The following is a 20273-nucleotide window of genomic DNA, read 5'->3' on the forward strand; positions in this document are numbered from 1 at the left end:
TGATAGCCCAGTGGGTAATGTACTTGTGTGTTAATTTTAAAGAAACGTTGTGGTCTAGGTCTAGAGACCGGGCGTAGACAGACAGCCTTCGTTTCATACTGAGAGTCAGCCGTCTGTCTAACGGAATGCCTAACGGCGATACGCGAAAGATAGATGTCTGATCTGTCTCGACAAAACATGCGCCTTTTTTCTTCAAGACTTTATTTTAAGTGAAAATAGTTATCATACTCAAAACCCAAGTAAGAGTTTAGAGATAAAGCTCTTCTTGGCGATCCTCTGCACGATGTAGGACCTTGTGGGGTTTTGCTCTTTCTGGGACGCTTAAACATCTACGACAAACATTGCACATTTTTAAACCTTACTTTGCTTTTTTTACCTAAGTCACGTTGTGTGAAATTATTTACAAACAAAAATTGTTGACGATTAGCACATCGGCCAGTTCAAAATGACTATCGGCGGAAGCATGTCTGCGTCAAGGCTGTGTTTTTTGCCAGGCAGAAGGTCTGATAAATAACGTCCGGCCAGCAACCAGTATCATTTAGATTTGTTCTGGTCTGCTGCGTCAAATGCTGATGTCTGAGTAAATGTATGTTTTGAAACAACTCTTCAAGCCTGTGCACGTCATCAATAGTCTTCTACTTGTAACGTAGTCTTCCCATGGTTAGCGCAGGTTTCTTCAATCCCGTTTTGATAGATGCGGTGAGATTATCTTACTTAACCGGTAAGTCTGTGCTAGAATGGATGCTGTGTATCTCCATTGTCAGTAGCGAATAAATCAACTATGTTGCTATGTTTAATGGACGTGTGGTTAACAACACCAGCTAGCAAAAGACAGTAAGGACAAAAGATACTCTTTGCCGCGTTGGGAGTCCGAGCTGATTGAAAAGAAGTTAAAATCACTGGTCTAGATAACAGAAGATCGCCAAGCTGTAGCAAAAGGTCGAGGTCAGCAAAAAGTTGACGCATTCACAGTTGAACAACGTAAGCAAACGTACTTGCTGGAAAAACTAAGTCGTTGACTAGTAGAATATGGAGATGTACGGCACAAGTCGTATTATCTACAATGACTAATAATGACCAACAAAAAACCTGTCTACACATTAAATCGATGACGTTTTGGTCTAATGAAAACACAGAACCCATTTGCTGCACGTTTCGTCCGATCCATATGAAAAGTATTAGACTACTAGGGTTGGCCAGTTACAAAGGAAAAATTGGCAAGGCCCCCGCCGTCAGCAACGCATAGTATACTAATTGAATGGGTGGCTGCTTACGACACCGAAAATCAGAAGTTTTCTTTATTACTGTTGTAGCATTTAATAAGGTTCAAAAAACGTGTGCACGATTCTATTTTGTCTAAATGGTATTGCCTTCAACCACAAGAGATCTAACAGCAATAGTAATATAAATAAAGTATAATGAAATTAAAATTCGACTTTACGTTGCATCCATGTAAATGCAAAAGAATCAGTAGAAATTGTCATGCCGATCTATGGCCCTTAGGTTACGATTTTACGACACACATTATTTATCCTGCCAGACGCACTTTAACAGCCTGATTGAAGTCGGTTTTTCTAAACAAAACAATGAGACATTTTAATGCTAAAATGGAGCGAGCCATAACCTGGACAACTAGTCGCACTGGACACTGATTTATATTGGCATCAAGGAAATTTAGCTGCCGTTTGGCTTACTCTTACAATAGGGAGATTAATGGTGATTAATGACTAAGCAGAGCGAGCTTTTGTAATAACGGCTTGTCATTATCTAACTGTTATACGCTATCTATTATAATCATCGTCTCCCAGCTGGACGCTGAATTATTTCGAAAGTTGACCGGTATTTAGTGGCATTGCAACAACCAGATCTGTGTCGTGTCTTTCTGGGAACATGAGCATTTCAATCACTTCTTTTGCATGCCGTCACCACTTTTCGACGCCGATCGCTCTTATCGTGTAACGCGTGAGTCGTATACATTGGAATGAACAGTCTAGCACATTTGTCGTGCTCCTACATTACGTATTGGAAAGTTGTTTTTACGCAAGCTTAATAAAAGTAAACTGTACAAGTTTGTTCGTATTTCTTGTGCCTGTATCAGTTATATTTGTGATGTCAACTACAATGGCAAAACCACAAGTGATACTGACTCGTCATTGTTTCGACGGCTTCTTCGATTAGGGCGATATAGCATTGTGCGCCATTTCGTTTTTGCCTTTGCTCCCTATTTTCAATGAGCTAGCGCCATTTGCAAAGTAACTAGGCGCCGGATAACTCATCATCGGGATCAATATGACTACAATCGACTACATCTGACAACGAATACATCATCTCTGAGATACACTTAGCTCGAGCTGATTAGAGGCCACACCGGAACTTCGTTTTCGGCCGCAGGCTCTAAAAACCAATTTCTATGAAGCTGTTAATTTTATTGATAGACGTTGAGGTGAATGCTGACGCAGCGTATCACTTTAGTAATTGCTGAATAGCGCAAAACGCGAGTGAGATACTACAGTTGGATACATAGTTGGGAGTACGTAAAGGCAGATTACGCGACGAAAAAAATACGACCAATAGATCTTATGTGAACAAGAGCTATGCTAGCCTTTGTACTAGCTTAACACCTAAACTTGATGCCGGGTTCTCTAATTCATTGTCTTAAAAACTGGAGCCAAGCATGCCTCGTTTATTTGGCTGATTCGCTGCGATGACACAAACGGGTGCAAATCTGACTTTGTAATTTCTCGGCGCAACTTTTGCATGTGTGATCGTACAAAAACATGTGACCTTCTAGTTCTCAGCCGACCTCACAGTATTAATCACACACTCTTTTTGACACTTCCCAATATGGGATAAATATACTATTAAGATTTATCTCACTTTACGATGGACGATTTTTCGTATCCACTTAGATCTCAAGGTTCGGGCAACTTTCGTGATATAGCACTCAATTTATTATACTACCGGATACACATACGTATATACAAAATTTTCTTGCGTGAACCAAGAGCGTTCGTAAGAGTGCCTCTTCTCAGTGCGATAATACATTTTCGCCGCAGTTTTTTTGATGAATCACAGGTCTCTATATTATAATGTTGAGTTGACCAACGTAAGCTTGCTTGGTTGCTAGCCAACGATGAACCATCGTTTGACCTTTACCTTAAGCGCGAAAGTAAACGTTGTTTTGTATCACTACTTTGGCCTTCAAGTCCCAGCGTATTTCACCGGTCGTAGCGCTCAGTCAATTTTCTATGGCTAAATAACAATTGCGTGCTGTTCAGTTAAATTTGAGGTTTGCTTGGTTGCATACTACTCGAAGACGTTAGTCTTCTCTCTAGGTGTCTTGAATATAACAATTCAATACTTGCGTACCTCGATAATCCTGGGCACACGCCGGAACTCGATAAATTTGTTTGTGATTCTGGGTGATAATGTTTATAGCAGTGTTACGTTGTACCAATAGGGCTTTCGATTGGTTAGGTCCTCGGCTGGTTGGTAGAGGGGACAATTTCGCTAAATCGTTCAGGCATAGCGATTTTTAGTGACATCGCAGTCAATCTGCTTATAATGTCATGATATCAAAACTCAATCAGCTCTTTAAGGATATGCCCGAATGAATTTATTTGTGCCTACAATAATTCTTTAATTTTACACGTTACCCCTCGCCCACAGCTGCGCTTCAATCCATTTTGCACTTCCTATGCCATCGGCAGTCCTTTACGCCGATTTGTAAATTCACTCCATATCAATATAGCAATTTTCACATGGCTAATATTATAAACTAAGCAGCGGAGCTAGTGCTCGGCCTGTCTGATTAGATATCAATGTTGATGAAAAATAGGCGTTAATTCAATAAGTGAATGGATTGGCTATAAAAGTTAATGATATCCGCTACGATTGCTCTTAATAGTGTTTATTTAACCATGAAAACATTCGAGGATTAGGAAAGGGTTGCTGAAACCGCACCGTGTTTATATTTATTATGTTTATAGTTAGAGGCTGATATCGTGTTGCGGCAATAGCCCGCAGTGTGTTTAATGTCCTGCAGCGATGACCATAACGGGCTAGAAAACAACGCACAAGCACTGCATCAATATGAGTAACAATAAAAGCACGAGGATTTTTTCAGCCCGATCTAGAAGCTCGCAAGTGTAACACTCTTTCGCTATTTCTGCGACTATTTAGAACGAGTTCGTATGTTGCTGTAAAGGCAGTTCTTCGAAATAGCAGAAGAGTTTCGAAGCTACCTTGAAACAGCTCGTTCAAATAAACAACAAACGGTTTCTCAGTGATTTCGACAATAAGCAAGTGTTTAGACGCGGCTCTTGTCACAATGTTAACTTGGTGACAAGTCCGGTGTTTGTTGCATGTACCTTGAGTCAAACGAAAATATCGTTTCTACCGTAAATCAACTTAATCGAAAATCAACATTAACACTTGTCTAGCTGTTGATTTCCTCCTGCAAGATTCATGCAAGTGGCTCCACCTGCAACACGTATGCGTACGTAAGGTAACATGACCAACTATGAGCTTCTGCGTGAAAATTAATTCATCTACATATTACATTTAATAGCTTTCGGTCAGCTTGTTAATATAGACGTGAATCATCAAGCTATTGCCCGCCATTTGCTACCATAGAATAAAAAAAAAACTCACGCGTTTGTTTTGCTGTTACTTTCATAATATGGATGGTCAATTTTGGCTAGACAGGCTTGTCGGATTTCCTCTTCAGCTGTTGGTTTATGAAATCCCGGGCAATATCGCCTTCAGCGATCTGATCTGAGAGAAGGTACAATTAGATCATCTAAAGCGGCACAGTTTATCGTTATATAAGAATACGGGTGCTTTTTATGCGCGATACAGTAATATACTTTTTTTTTTTTTTTTTATTTATTGCTACTTTACACTGTCTTTTTTTGAATGCACAACTAAAATATGTTACTTAACAGTTTATTTTTATCGTAAGCCTTATCAGATAATACATTCATTTAAAGTAAAAGCTTTAGGAAAGTTTCGCTTTTCCAATTTTACTGTATGTTAATGATGTTACAGTGTGATCTAACTAAAAATATCCTCAAATAACGCAATATTATAAAATGGAAACCAACTTAAATTTTATCTATAGTATAGTCAAGACGACTATCTGTTTGCAGAAAATAAATTAACCATAATGTAAAGATTGTGCAATATTAGAAAGGAGAGCTCTCACAAACACGGGTTTTCAGCGTTAGGATACATCCTTCACAGACAACGATGATGCTTACCTGTAACGAAATAAAAAATCCTTTATTAAAAACCAGTACATTTTTCGTATCAAAGTTTGCTCTGTTATCATCTATTAATTATCTAAGTATAATTTCAAAGTTGCTAAGTAACACACTCAATGGATCTAAAAAAACAAGAAAAAAACAGACAATTTTCTGTGTTTTTTTCTCTTTATATAATCACTAAACGCTGACTCCAGATGCAGAATTTAAAGCGTTTCATCTCCAGTTATCCTATGAGAACCTGTACCCAGTATGCCTTGAGGATCCATGTAGCGTTCGTGAATTTCGTAGCTACTCGACATTTAAAACTTACTACTCACTGCTTACGGAAAAATCTATGTTTTTGTCTTATTCTGTCGAGATCTCGAGAGTTTCAATGGTCTAACCTCTTCATAAACCTGATCCGGGGAAATCTAGTGACGGAATAAAGTCGGAAATGGGCTTTTAGGTTATATATGACTGTATTTAGGTAAATCGACCAATTATGTGGAGGAAAATGTAAAGCCATGAAAACAAATTTGAAAGTTTAGAAAGCCGTTATATACATGTATGGCTGAATGGTTGAGCTTTTACATGTAAAACTCTATGTTTCGGATATATAATAACTTAAACATTTGCCGAGTAGATCATTCAATAGAACGGTTCTATCGTAATCATTGAAAGCCTAAGGTAAAATAAGTATCAAATTTTTCATCAATTTATTGCCATCTGTAGAGCACCTTTTTTTTTTCGATATCCAGTGGATGTTACGCATTTCAAGGTTACTATGTAAAGCTCGATCAAACTGTTTTATGATCAGCCTAAAACTAAAATATCAGTATAACTTGTAGCTACACTTGATATAAATGATGCTAACGAGAGATACAATCATTTGAGGAAAGACTGTTGAAAGGCATGCGCCGGTAAATATGTAATTTTTCATGTTTGCTCCGAGTCCAGTGACTTTTATTTAATAGCACAGGCGCGCCCTATCGATTAACGGGCCATCAGCTGTCGAAGCAGCATGATTGTCACATAAGATCTTTTTTTGACCTTCCGAGTTTGCGCGTTCGATCTGTTCGAAGATACATCTATATACGTTTAGAAGTACGTTATTTTTTTCAGTTATTATTATTATTATTATTATACAAGCGGAATGCCTCTGGTCAGCTGTTAATCCAGTTTAAAATAGCTAACTCTCGCAGATAATTCGTTGTAATCCAATTATAATTAATCTGCTTTTTCATCCTCTTTTTCAATCTGCAAATTCAACCTCAACTTGCAATGCAAACAAACGCTTGTTACAGGTCGTAACTGAGGTCAAGTTTAACAAAAATCGTCTTAGTGCTAACCCTTCGACAGGAAAAACAGGTTATAGCGGTGGTAAGAAATTAAGTCTGTTTACATATAACAAAAATTATATACTTTTCATATATAATATTTAAACCTATACATGCGGGCTAGTGCAGTTATCTATTATCAGATGCATATATGATAATAAAAGTTTTCAGGTGTTTCTATAACGGCCGTGTAGCTACCGCAATGAACATCTTGGGCTCAGAGTTTTGCACAACCGGTACTGGTATGCAATTGTACCACTGTTGCAAAAGAACCTTCGAAACAGCAGACATTTTCGACAATAGAAAAAACTAGGCAGGCATTTTTGTCAAGTTAGACCCTGTCCGGCAACTGACAAGCGACATCGTTATTACCGCATTTCTAAAGCCTTGCCTCTTGATTTGAGAAGTTGGTTATTCCACTAAGCGGACGTTCACTCTACCCTACGACTAGTAAACATCACTGAGCTTCGACGATCGCCGCAAGTAACATTCATTATTAGTAAAATGCCGTATCACAATCTGAAGTTCTAACGACCCACTTTTTTTTTCTTCCACAACATTACAAGGCTCATATATGCTAAACGGGAACGAAAGCAGTAAATGCAAACGCCAATATAAAGCTGTCTTTGCTCACCAATCCGAATTCCTATTCTTCGTCAAGTACCTGGATATATTTATCTGTGGAAAATACACAAGCTAGAATAATTCATATTACCTTATTGTTGGTTATGGTAGTATTGCAATGGTTTCTTGGCTGTTAATACTAATGGGTCAAATCTATAGGTTTAGAGCAAGTAGGAACTAGCTTCAACCGCGTATGCCCGTAAATACAGGGAAAATGAGTTTTCCAGTTGGCGTCAATTCAAGATAACTTGTCCGATGGTGTCGAGCGAACTTGTATACAAACCTGGTGTTCGACGACGTCGTGAAGACGCGAACCATTCTAGTCAAAGTGACGGCCACTAAAAGTGCACACGTAACCAATGACGTTTATCTGTAAACTGTCACCTATGGTCCAACATTATTTCAAAAATGTCTTCACATTATGGCACATAAGCATCACATAACGGTGGAATAGAGGTGGCTTTCCGACGGAAGAATTTCATGACGTTGAAAGGAACGTCGATAGAAGAATACTTGCTCAGGTGTCAGGGATCGCATTCTGTACGTCTTATCATGAGATCAAGGTGGGCCCTTAATGATAGAGCATACCTACCAGCTGTCTCCTACCGAGTTCGCGATTTTAAGTTAACAAAATGAGAATCAACGTTGAGCCATTTCAATCAGCACCCCTTAAAACTCTTAGTGAAGATGAGCGAGTTCAGGACCTATGTGTAGTGACCCGTTGCGGAGGTAAACGTAGGGTGATGCTGTATAAATCAGCTGAGGACGGCTAGAAACTCTGTAGCGTCGTTCCCAGAAAACAATGTTGCTTCGACATGGCAGATATAATCACAAAATCGTTGACAGCCATGATAACAAAATTGCAATATCATATCTCACTAAATTGAATTCGGAATTAGTTTTATAATATAATCAGCACTCCACATATCTGTAGAATTAAATTGGCGACCATTATATAGCCAATGCTTTACAAAATCGTGCCAAAGCGCTCATTTTCACTTAATATCTCTATCTTATATATCCACAGGCCTTATAGCGTGCATCATCTGCTGACAGGCATCTTTATATGTCCGATATATGTTTTTATTATGTTTGTCTATATGGCAATCATATAAATGACACCTATAGCAAGCAGATATCGTATCGGTTTGAAGAATGAATTTTATGTACACATATGTTGACGTTAACCGTCCCGAAACGTCCCCGAGCCCAGCAGCGCCATATTTACCGTCTGCAAATTACCACAAGGCTCTGTAGTCGAAGGCTGAATCGCGTAAAATCAATGATGCACACATTGAAATATTAGTTTAGTTCCAATTGGAGATCTAGCGAATGCGCCAATCTTGAGAGACGTGGTCTGGGTGGCCGACACCTATCTTTTTACGAATTATTATACTAATCATAAACAGCAAACGTGCCAATGCCTGTTGAATTTGTTGAATTCAGAACATACCGATAAAAAGACCACAGAAGCTATTAGTATGGTTACCCTACTCTCTCATAGATTTGTCATATAGTTTCAGCAAGACCCATTTTAAGAATCTCTGAAGCAATACCGGAAAATAATTTCAAAGGATTGCCCAAACGGAAGATCAGCTCAAACCTAGTTTAACATTACAAATTCCATTTTATTAGTTTAAACGTATTTACCGATATGACGTTAATATGTACGTAACTGGTTACATGATGCATACGTAATTTTACGTATAAAAACGAGATCATTTGAGCAGTTCCGTCGCCGTTGTTAGATTCAATAGCTTCCACGGTGTTCTTCAAACGCCCTTTTGCGATCAGATGGCCTCATTTGAAAGTTCGTTACGGCGGCGAAAGTATACAACAGTTATGTGACAACAATCCGTACGAGCAACAATGCGACACCGTAAATATGGGCTGCATCTACGACTAAAGCGCAAGTTGACTTTGAAGTAGTTGACCAAATCATTACCAAACGGCCAAAAAATATCTTGAACATACGGATTGCACCTACTAATTCGTTGGATTTAGGACCTCTAAGGCCAAATGCACTGACAAGAGACAGCAACTGAGACTAGTGCATCAAATGTGCGGATCAACATCAATTAAACACGCCATGCCTGTTTCACGTGTATATATAAGACACGTTCTCGGCCTTCACTGCTAGGACAAACTGAATAAATGTATCGCAGTCCTTTGATTTGTCGCAGGTATGGTCTGGCCTGAGCAGAATGCCAAGATCGTCCATGCGAAATTGCAACGACGGTTTTCTTAATGTTCAAAGTAGTCCAAGCCTAGAAAAGCAACAGATACCCCTCAAGAGGCGACTTGAAATTGTATGGTATATTAAAACGAATTTTGCTGCAAGACATGGTGTATATTTTTTACTTGCAGACAAGAGACTGCACACGTTAAGTCGTTTCTGGTCTATATACATATATAATTTCATTTGATTGCGTTTCTTCACACGGAGTAATAGCGGTTGATATGAGGGCCATATTAGCTGCGTCGTGACTGAAAGTTCCTCGTAGTTTGTGCACCACCACAGCCTTTGAAGTAGTCCAAGAAGCTACCTACACATGACGACCAAAATAGCCTATTTAATCAATAAGATTTTGTGGATACGCAAAATGCAGTGGCTGCGAAGTCAGTCGATACTACATTGCCGCATAATTTTTTTCAATATATGTCATAAATTTTCCCTGACTCCTGTATGTCTGGTGAATAGACATATTCCATCATAGACATCTAACCTTTCAATGTATGTGTGCACGATGGCTGCTGATGCTCTGAATAGCCCGAGCTATTCATTGTGATACTTTAAGGTTAGACTTATGGACAACTTGGCAAGGAGCAAAGAAAGCTGTACATGGAAGATTGATTCGTTCCGTAGTTATAACTACATGTGTTAAAAACAGCCTAGAGAAGAAAGTTTTAGTTTAAGTACAATAAACCTATCACAAAAATATCGACGCATACTTAGACGTCAGTAAAAAGAAACATATTAATCAAAACTTATGTTAGCACTGCAGATCTATTGTTGTTATCTCTTGCCTGAGCTCCTACCATGTAATAGTTTGTATAATTATGAGTGCGACGTTCCAAGCCTCCTTGAGGTACACAAACATTGGCTGGCTAAGTAATGACGTATGTTTTACTTTGATATATCCACAGCTGTCGTATAGTTTGGTGACGACTGCCTTTCGCTGGCTAGTCTACCGGATATTCTTCTTTTTCTTCTTGTTAGCAGTTTCTGCTAACAGAGGAAGAGTAACCTAGTCAGGTGGTCTGGTCTCGTTGTTCCTAGTATTATTATTATTATATATTCATGTTTGTGCTTCTGTTTTACTATTTATACAACAATGGTTGTTTATTGAGTCGTCACCGTCGGGGTATGCCACAAAACAATACGATCAGATCAGTCATTACTGATCTGTACACAGTTGCTCTCACTCGTCCAGCGATCATTATGGCAGTGCAGCAATATAATAATTGTTATCGCAGACTTTCAATGTGACATTTTTCCTTTAGAACTTCTGCGATATCTTTTGACTAGGAAAGTGGTATGGCGACGCTTTGTGATCTTTTGCGATCTTGAGAAGGTGCCCATTTCGAACATATCTGAACAGGTGTATATATAATATTCTCAGCTGTGCCAATGATACAAATCGTATTGCTGTACAATATGTACGTCGGTCGTCTTTCAGCGCTAGCCCAAAGAAGCCAACCGCGTATGTGTCTAATACTACTGAAACGGAAGGTTCATTTTTTCGACAGTTCCGAAGATGTCTTCCGTTGCCGGTTGGATTAGCGGTACGTAGAACGGTACTGGTTTATGTCGCTCCTTAATGAGGAACTTAAATCCTGGCGGGAAGCCGCCCCGACATTCAGCAAGACGAACGATACCGCCGCCTCAGCATTATGGCGCGTTGCTCTTGTATTTCCAAGTATAACCAACCCGGATTGGTACATCTGCAAACAGGCTATCTTCACAAACGAATGCTATTTCCTTACGCTTCTATCCTGCAAGCCTTAAGCCCTAATAGCGAGGCACCATTTGTGAAAGGATCTAGATTTTGGTTCGCAACAGCGTTAGTTAGTTGCACTTTGCCACAAAAAGCGGACTGATTAACGGTGCATCTATTCTTTTTCCACGGAAGGATGAATGAGATGATGCAGAAAGACCCAAGTTGGATAAACCTACTGGAATGCAATATCGCAGCATTATCTAATTTATGCTGTACAACTACCGTTTTTATTAAGAAACGGCAGCGCCGCGTAATGTGCCCAATTGGCAGAGTTCATGTAAAATTAGAGAAAAATAATTGCGGGAGTGATGTGGCAGTCCAGTCTACCTAAAGCAGACTAAAAAAAAAAGTAAACACATCCCAGGTTTAAGCATTGGGACGAAACCTTTTCATCTGGAACCATCCTGTTTACATACACTTCACTGAGTTAACATTTCAGCCGTCCATAATCGAAGCGTCGTGTAAGTTGATTGATAGAGTATTGAAGTAGCAGAAAGTGTGTGAGTACCACATAACCACAGATCAAAAGGTCATAGGTACGAATCAAGGTGAAATACGAAATGCTTCAGATCATAAATTTAAGTTGCGTATGTTGTACTTTCACTTGACGTACGTAACAAAACAAAATTTAAGCCAAACTGTTTCTATGCAACGCGTAAAATCCCCAAAGGACGACCTGATGAAAAGCAATAACAGAAAAAAGTCGACCGTTAGTTGGCTATGTGCGGTTGAAAAATCTGGAGAAATAAAACGTATCATGTCTAGAACTTGAGGCCGTTTCTTCGACTATACGCCAGATTTCAAACTAATGTTTCAGTATAAGCCAACGCTGCATAGACAAAATAAACATTCGAAGATATGACTACAAAATTATTCGACCGCAAAAATGAATTAAATATTCAACATATCTTGAACAGATTGGTAGTAATCAAAATTTTCTAGGATCATTTAAAGGTCAGCTCGAGGGTTATGCTGAACAAGCTTCCAGCGTCAAATTTTATCCAGTTTTGCATTATCTATGTATCGCTGAGAATAAAATTAATACATGCCAGCTGTATCGATATACAAAGAGCCATAAGTACAATTACCTACAGAAGGTACTTACTTACTTACGTAATACTTACTTATGACAAATATCTCGTAGCTAATTTCCGAGCAAAGTGTCAGTACTTCGAATCATTCAAAGATCACCTTAAAATTGTAGGTCCAACTATCATTTTAAAAATATGTCATTGCTGTTCCTCGAGCGTACAAAGCACAAGCTCGTGCTCAACATTAAACTCAATGGCAAAACTGAGCAAACAGGAATTTTCCAAGAGCAGAACGATTTTCGAATGAATTTTTCCTTTTTTAGCACGAATGAAATAGCGAATGAATTCTTCCTTCTTTCCTTTTAGCATACATTTTGTGTACACTTGCACGCTTGTAAATTCAAACCAGCAACAACTTGAGTCTAGCCAAGTCCTGATTGTTATTTAGACTTCCTACTAAAATATCATAAATCCCTTAGTTATATACGAATTGCAGTGTATTTAAACAAAACTGCCTTACAACCTATTGATTGCAGAGGGCGAAGGCTCCAGTTATAAAAAAGAATATACTATTTACTCTGTGCAGATGTTCGGCAGAGATATTTGTTGCTGGTCTGTTAATTCTTTTACCTTGGAAAACACTTCAATATATGGTTTAGGTGAATCACACAAGACGGTTACCAAGGTTCGGGTGACCTCAAGCTGCTAACGGTCTATATTCTGTTTACCGCTCATTCTAGATCGAAAATAATGTGTACGCAGGTCAGCTAAACGAGCACACTGCGAAATAGTTCTTTTTTTGTGTTTCACGAGATAATGTATAAGCGGAAACGTCCACAAAAGAATCGTCACTTCGATCATGCCCACAATGGTCAAATATAGAGTGCAATATTGTAGCTGGTCCGTGTCCCGCTGTCACTACCTAGTGAGGCTCTATAATAATGACAGTAAGTCTTATAGATCTAAATCTATCACACAGGAACCTGAAGGCTTCCCTTAACTTAAATAGGCCTGCTGCACTGGCTACGCGCGGTACAGTTATTGTTCGATTGTAAACAGGCTTCGGCAGATCAAAATCTGCGCTGGATTTGAACAACAGAATGTATTAATTAAGGTGCGCAGCGACGGCTCCATTTATACGGCACCTTTGAGTTGGCCTCAAAGAATAACCACCTGTAGTGGATATACATTATATGCAGCGCGTAGGAAATGCGCAGATACAATGCAGACACTAAAAAATATACTCTCCAGAGTGGACCTGCATGTAAGTTTTCAGCGAATTAGGTCAATTGCATTTCGCCCCTGAACATGACATCCCAGTCAATGCTTTCGTAAAGGCCCAGAAATTGGCCATCGATATGAAAGTTAACACTGAGAATTAACAAAACGCGAAAAGCCTTTTACCTGTACGAATCCACGCATACATTCCAAGGTGTTTACGGTCTTTGAGAGGCTCGAAACACGTTCCGCACGTGTTTCGAGCCTCTCAAGGTCGCAAAATCACAAGTAATTAGCATTGCAGCTATAAAATCAGATAAATTATTTGAGAACGTCTCAAAGATGCATTCTGTTCCGACATACGGTTGGACGTATCGTTTGGTTGTGTCATTACTCCCTGTTGCAGAAGTGAGAGAGTGCACCAGAGGGCTTCGTATATGGGCAATGGCAATATATGGACTCCAAGCCAGCTTTATGTACTGCTCAGCTACTATTTGCTTTTCCGTACGCGTTCCTTGTTTGTTACTCTCATATACTTTAGTTGTGTCCGTGTTGTCCATACGAAATCGCTGGTATGTGATAATCATCTACCTGATATCATTTGAAATAACCCGTATATAAACGGCCGGTAAAGCATCTTAGAGACACATGTCCTTTGCCTAAGATAATAAGCACGTATTACAGTCTTCAGAAATACTTCAAGCATATTCGTGCACGGAACAGTTCAAACAAACTGAGATGTTTCTTGGCATCTTTACTGCCTGTTCATCTGTATACTCTACCACGAACAAATGTTGAATAGATCATAAACACCAGCAACTTTCTTAGCGGGTTTTAACCCTATGCAGCTCTCATTGATGCGTGAAATGACGCCACGACTCCATTTCAATATAATCCTGTCGGTCGGCGTAATGTCAACGCTAGTTTTCTAGCTCTGCTTAACCCTTACGTATGTTTGCAGAAATCGAAAAGGCCAGCGAAGTTTGCGCTCTTTCTTCCAAAAATGTTTTTACAGACGTACCGCAGTCCTAATTGAGAGCGGAGTCTAAAATATAAATAAGAAAATTGAATAAAAAACCAACTCAGTGTAAATTTCATTGTGTTCAGTTTGGATAGCTTCATGAGTGCATACTTTTTTCCATCTTAATTTTAAACACGAACGATTCATAACAAAGCAGGATTAGGTTCAAGTATAATCCGGACACGTACGTCACTAATGTCCTCGCGGGCTCCTGTGAATAGTCAAAGGAGCGTTGCTTTAAGATGCCGTCTCACCTTCCGTGCCATGGTACTGCCACACTTGTCTCTATTGCTGTTTATGGCTCTCGTATTGCCTCTCATGCATTCTCGCTAAAATTATTTGAAGCTCATACACAGAGTCCTACGAAAGGCACAATTAGTTGATTCAATGTTTCCTTGTTCAGTGTTGCCTTGGTAGAAAATTACGGTATTTCCCCATATCTTCTTAATGAAACGTGCTAATTTCAAATGTTTGGCCTACAATGTTTTTAGGCACACTTAGGACTATGCGTCACTTATTTCAAGTCTACTAGGCTTAGTTACTTCGAAATAGCATGTCTTTAGGTATTAGCAAAATCACTTCTACTTGTGCCACTTTGACTTAAGCCACATTGAATACCTTAGGTTCTCTTTAAGTGACCATAGCCTAAAACGTTTATGCGTTGAACTATTTTTGTTCGAAAGTGATACAATTGAGGGTCTACAATTGGCAATGATAAGGTAATATATTAAATATCGCCGTTTATATCAGTAAGCTAAGTAGCATTGATGGGATTACCTGGCAATACTGAATAGGATTTACTCAAATCAAACTGACTAACCTTAAGGACGAAATTACGCGACGATACCCAATTCGTGTTGTTGTTTTTTTCTTGAAGTAAATGTAAGAATTAACTTCCGGTAACTATGTTGGAAGGAACAGTTTCAACCTAAACCAAGTCTGAAGAATTGATTTGTGAATAGTAGCTTGTTATGGTCGTAACAGAAATAAGTAACACGAATCCTAGTCTAAAGTCTTCTATCATATTTTTACAGTCCATAGTAACCTATGCGATCCGATAAATCTTTTTATCTTTATTCGGGTAACAAACAGCACAAACTATAAGGAGTAGTTATCGTAACTGTGTCAGATGAAGTAGATTTGTAGATTTTATCAATTCTCTAGTAGCGTTCTTTGTAATAAATATAAACAACTAACCTTACAAGGCTCTCTAAATGTTTTTTTTTTTTCTATTGTATTCGAATAGCTTCTACAAGCAAAACCGGCGAAAGTCTATGTTTATCATGCTAGATTAACACAAAAAAAAAAAAGAACATTTTCCTGCAAAGTGTGGCTACGCCCACTTCACGTGTTCGTAAATTTAGCAAGCAAGTATATCCTCATTAGTATGCGATATATGCTGTTACACTGGCTATTGCCGTCAACCACAAGAGGCACTGTTTGCTCGACAAGATCGAGGAGCACATAGACGAACCATACAAATAGGTACAAACCAACCAGAAAGTCGGATAAATAAATTGTGATAATACATAAAAGTATAGGTCATCAGTTTTATGGAACGTTGTCTACATTTTTCTTACGTATGAAAATTTACTTATCTCTTACCTGTGCTTAGTTTCTAGAGCCTCATTTTTCAGCGATTGTATTTATGTATATAGGTATATATATTTAGCCCCCCCCCGGTCTTCTATATTTAGCCAACACAACACAAGCCAATATTTTAGGTTAGAGGGTCTTAAGCAAACCAAGTAGACATTGAGAGTGCTTTGTGGGAGTGCGCGCAGCATGACCATTACCTTAGCCTAGAGTTAAGAGCGGGTGAACGAGTTTGCAAGTGTTTGCTCACATGGTTGCGTGCTCAGCGATAAAGGTCATACACTCGGCCTGCCGAAAGGTCTACCTAAGGCACTGTTGTCATGAAATCGCTTTAGTGAATTACTCAGTAGTGAAACTTCATTAGGTTCAACCGCGTTGTTCCTGCATACAGTGCTGAATGTATCATATGTCCCTAGGAAGGCGGACTCGCCTAGGGGGAATAGATTGGCAAATCTACCATGAACGTGTGTTTTGCAAAAGGGATTGGTTCTGTTGCTGAAAACTTACGCAGACTTTATGCACGATTACATGCTGAGCGTGTGTCAAGCGAAAAAGTGGCTGAAATAATGATGACTAATCAGAAGTGTCTAAAATATTGATTTATAAATTATATTATTTTGTTTATACGTTGCGAGGCATATATTTGCTCGTTATAGTTGAAAATAAAATATTGATAGATAAAAGCTAGATGCCAGTAATAGAGGGGTGCATCCGTTTGACCTTGAACCAAAACCTGCGTTACGTGTTCTTCTTGCCATTTTTTTTTTCAACCCACCATATAATATAATTGGCACTGCTAGCATCCGACACCACCCCATAGGTGTATATGGATATATATCTATCTTCTATAGTAATTTCTAGCTGCACAAACATTTTATCTTGAACAAATATGAGATTTATGAATCATAGCAACTTCTATTCACTATGCCGACTTATTCGAAACATATACATAAAAATCTTTGCAAAGAGTACCTTAGGAATCCTTTGACTTGATAATCGATTCTTATCTGAAATGGCATATGGTCTCGCTAATCTGTATAATTTTAAAATATAGGCCCTTTTGTGTGTACCAAACGTTTGTTCTATTTGTTTATGCGATAATTGTGTTTAGCACAGTTAAGAAATTATTTTATTTTTTGCAAGCATTTGTTATTGATTTTTTTTTATTATCCATTAAACGGATTATCATCTAATCTCCTCATTACCATAGAAGCTGTATTGAAGTGAATTATGTAGTAATTATTACTCCTAAAAAAGTGCAAAGTATTACTCCTGAAATGTAATGCTTTTTTCGCTGTATGCAATGACGAATCAACAGAAGATTTAAACTAAATGTAAAGCATTTCATTTTAAGATCGCATATTTATCAGCAGACAATATCGGACAGCGTGTCTACAGTAAATAAAGTTTAATAAAGGCCCGTTTGATTCGTACATGGCTCAGTTTTTGAAGTTAGGTCTTCCTGTGCCCTCTTCTGCGAAGCGAATCGTTGTAGGGCCTGCATAAATAACAGAAGTAATATTAAACATCGATGTCCTATTGCATGCTTCAGATTACTTATCGTTATTCTGTCTACGTAAGATATTAAAATAACGAAAGATATTCTGCCTTTGTTTTATTTTATGAAAATACTCTTATACGATTAAAGATAAGTTAGAAATTTCGTTCTGCGTTTTGATATTTATTCGGACACGCCTATATCGTTACTAAGGCTTTGTGACAATAAACTAAAAACATATATCCCAGTAATATATATATATACACAGTATAACATTCCACTTAGAGGCCACATGGTAACGCTTTCGTGGTACATTTCGTAGCATTTTATCAAAAAATTTCGAGGTTGCCTCCACGTTATCCCAAGAACAATCTATAAATGCCTTCAATCTGAGACGTGGCAATGACATGGATCAATGGCAGAGATGTAAAACAAACAGCCGGCTGTCGGAAGCTTAGAGAAAATAATGCATGACAAACATTAAAAAAGAGCCAAAAAAACTGATACTGTTTACATCCACTACTTTGCTTTTTATATGTTAAACAGGCTAAGTAATCGTAACCAAATTCACTCAAAACAACCCCCATTTAATCACTGAGGTAACAGCATTAAGCCGACCGCCTTGACACTTAAGTTAGTCTTAAGTGTCTTAAACACTCACGTTCCAACTTAAGATCCATTCAGTTGGAAGATGAGTAATTTTTTTCTATCTAACAAACAACGCGGTGCTCCACTCAAATGCTAACTAAGAAAGCAAAACAATTGTGGATAACAGGTAAAGGGGTTTGTGTCATAGGAAAGCTTTAATTCGAAAGCTGGATAATATAGCTATGCAAGCATAGCGATTCAATGAAACGAATCATCTACTGTTCTCTGTGCTCACCTCGAGCCGAGACACGACCCTTCAATCAAAGTAGATTAAGTGAACAAAATGTTTACAAAAGGACTAAGTAAATTTCAGGCTTCTGCTTTTGACCTCGGTGTAAGGCGAAATAAAGCAAGTGTTAAAAATGCACTTTTTCCATTTAAGACCTCCATCTTTTTGGTGCGTGAACTCGTTCGAAGATTCCGCTCACTGCATAACAAAATTATAAAATAAAAAAAAAAACTGTGGAAAAGTAAAAACGAGAGAAGATAACAAAAACAAATGAAAACTAACTACGTTTTAACGCAAAGATTATTTCTACAGTTGATCTAAAAGACACCAGCTGTTCTACATGTATTTCCACCGTTGGCTGAGAGCCAAACACAGATTAGGGGTCGGTTCATTGTGAATATTTGAGTGTGTACAACATCATTGATCATAAATAGTAATTACTGCAGAATATATGTAAAATTACATATAATAATATTCATTATTATTACTTATAATTATTCTTAGATATTTCGAGAAGTATTTCTAACGAGAAAGGTAAGAATTGTGTACTTCCAATACAATAATACCAGGAATTTTTTCTTGAGTATATAAGCAGTACTTGCTTGTGAAGGACTGTATTATAGATCAATTCGTCTATGATCTTAATACCTTTAGAAATAGCAATGTGTTAGAGCCTGTCGAACTTTTCCATTTCGTAATTATATATATATATATATATGAATGACCATCAGTTCAGTAAATCATCTTTGATCGACCAATAATGGTTTCCATTTTTAAATTACCACTGGCATATCAAATGCGTCATAGTTGGGCTCATTAAATCTATTCATGATACATGTTAGCTTCTTAGAAGAAGAAAATTTTCCTTGGGTTTTTCGTGGACTCGCACCTGTCAAAACTAATACTCCTGCAGTAGGCAATATGGCCTGTGACGTAGGACAAGCCAAATCCGGTACGGAGCCTCAAACGTAATCAGTATCAAACAGCTGGTACTGAAAGCTTAGGTGATTCGAAAACTTACTGGGTCACAGTAGGAGATAGAAAATGGCATCTCAACCCTGAAACCACGCACTTTCCGACAGGGGCAATCGCCACTTCAGATGCGAAACGGATGCTTGAGATGAGCTTAGAACTATTAATTCCTCGTTCATGTATAATATAGCACTATAGTATACTGCTGTGTATTGCGCACTGACGTTTAAGGCTCATGCACTGAACACCTGGGCACGCGGATCGAGAAAAAATTATATCAGCAGACTCGAACTTCTGCTACGCAAGTCCCAATGGCCTTATGTACAGCGGAAAAATCGTAAGCTTTATGGATAATCAGGGTCCTTATTTTTTGAACACAGCTTGGTAAAAAATTGTACACCCAAATTTATTAATAACTCTCATGGTATAGTTACTGAGATCGTTTTAGCAGATGATCTACTAAATAGCACCTTTTTACAATACATAAGAACGATTAATATATTCACTGTTACGCATTATGTACAACTAATACGTTTAGATGCGCTAGAAACTATATTATCATAACCTCTTTTATATTAAAACCCCGTATCGTCGGAGATAGTCAGAAATTAAAAAGCTGTTTAGCAGACTACTTGAATTTTTTCGTGTGGTACACCGAAGGATAATTTACTGTGTTTGAGTTTTTAACTTTTGGTGGGTAGTTCAGAAAAAGCTACTTTGAGAAAGAACAAATCAACCTTCTATTGTTGTCATGCACTCAACTAGGTTGTCTGTCTGATTAGCTGTCTCGTTTCAACCTAAAGTGCGATTTTTGTCATCGCCGTGATCCGGAGTAATCTGGTAGCGGCAAGC

The 20273-nt window shown here is 38.3% G+C and overlaps 2 protein-coding genes and 1 long non-coding RNA gene across 9 annotated transcripts in view; 2 read left to right on the forward strand and 1 right to left on the reverse strand.

Annotated features, from left to right (window-relative positions):
* Window positions 1-20273, reverse strand: part of LOC111243506 (uncharacterized) — a 209098-nt gene that overhangs the window by 166177 nt on the left and 22648 nt on the right. The gene's annotated exons all lie outside the window — the stretch shown is intronic.
* The window catches only part of LOC111243507 (uncharacterized), a 134055-nt gene that overhangs the window by 107052 nt on the left and 6730 nt on the right, over window positions 1-20273 (forward strand). The window lies entirely within an intron of this gene.
* Window positions 1536-7138, forward strand: LOC111243508 (uncharacterized). The gene is made up of 3 exons (XR_002670511.2): window positions 1536-4507; window positions 6551-6626; window positions 6748-7138. It is a non-coding gene; the product is annotated as an uncharacterized LOC111243508 (long non-coding RNA).

Source organism: Varroa destructor, unplaced genomic scaffold, assembly GCF_002443255.2.
Source record: "Varroa destructor unplaced genomic scaffold, Vdes_3.0 BEIS01000001.1, whole genome shotgun sequence".
NCBI classification, from domain to species: Eukaryota; Metazoa; Arthropoda; class Arachnida; order Mesostigmata; family Varroidae; genus Varroa; species Varroa destructor.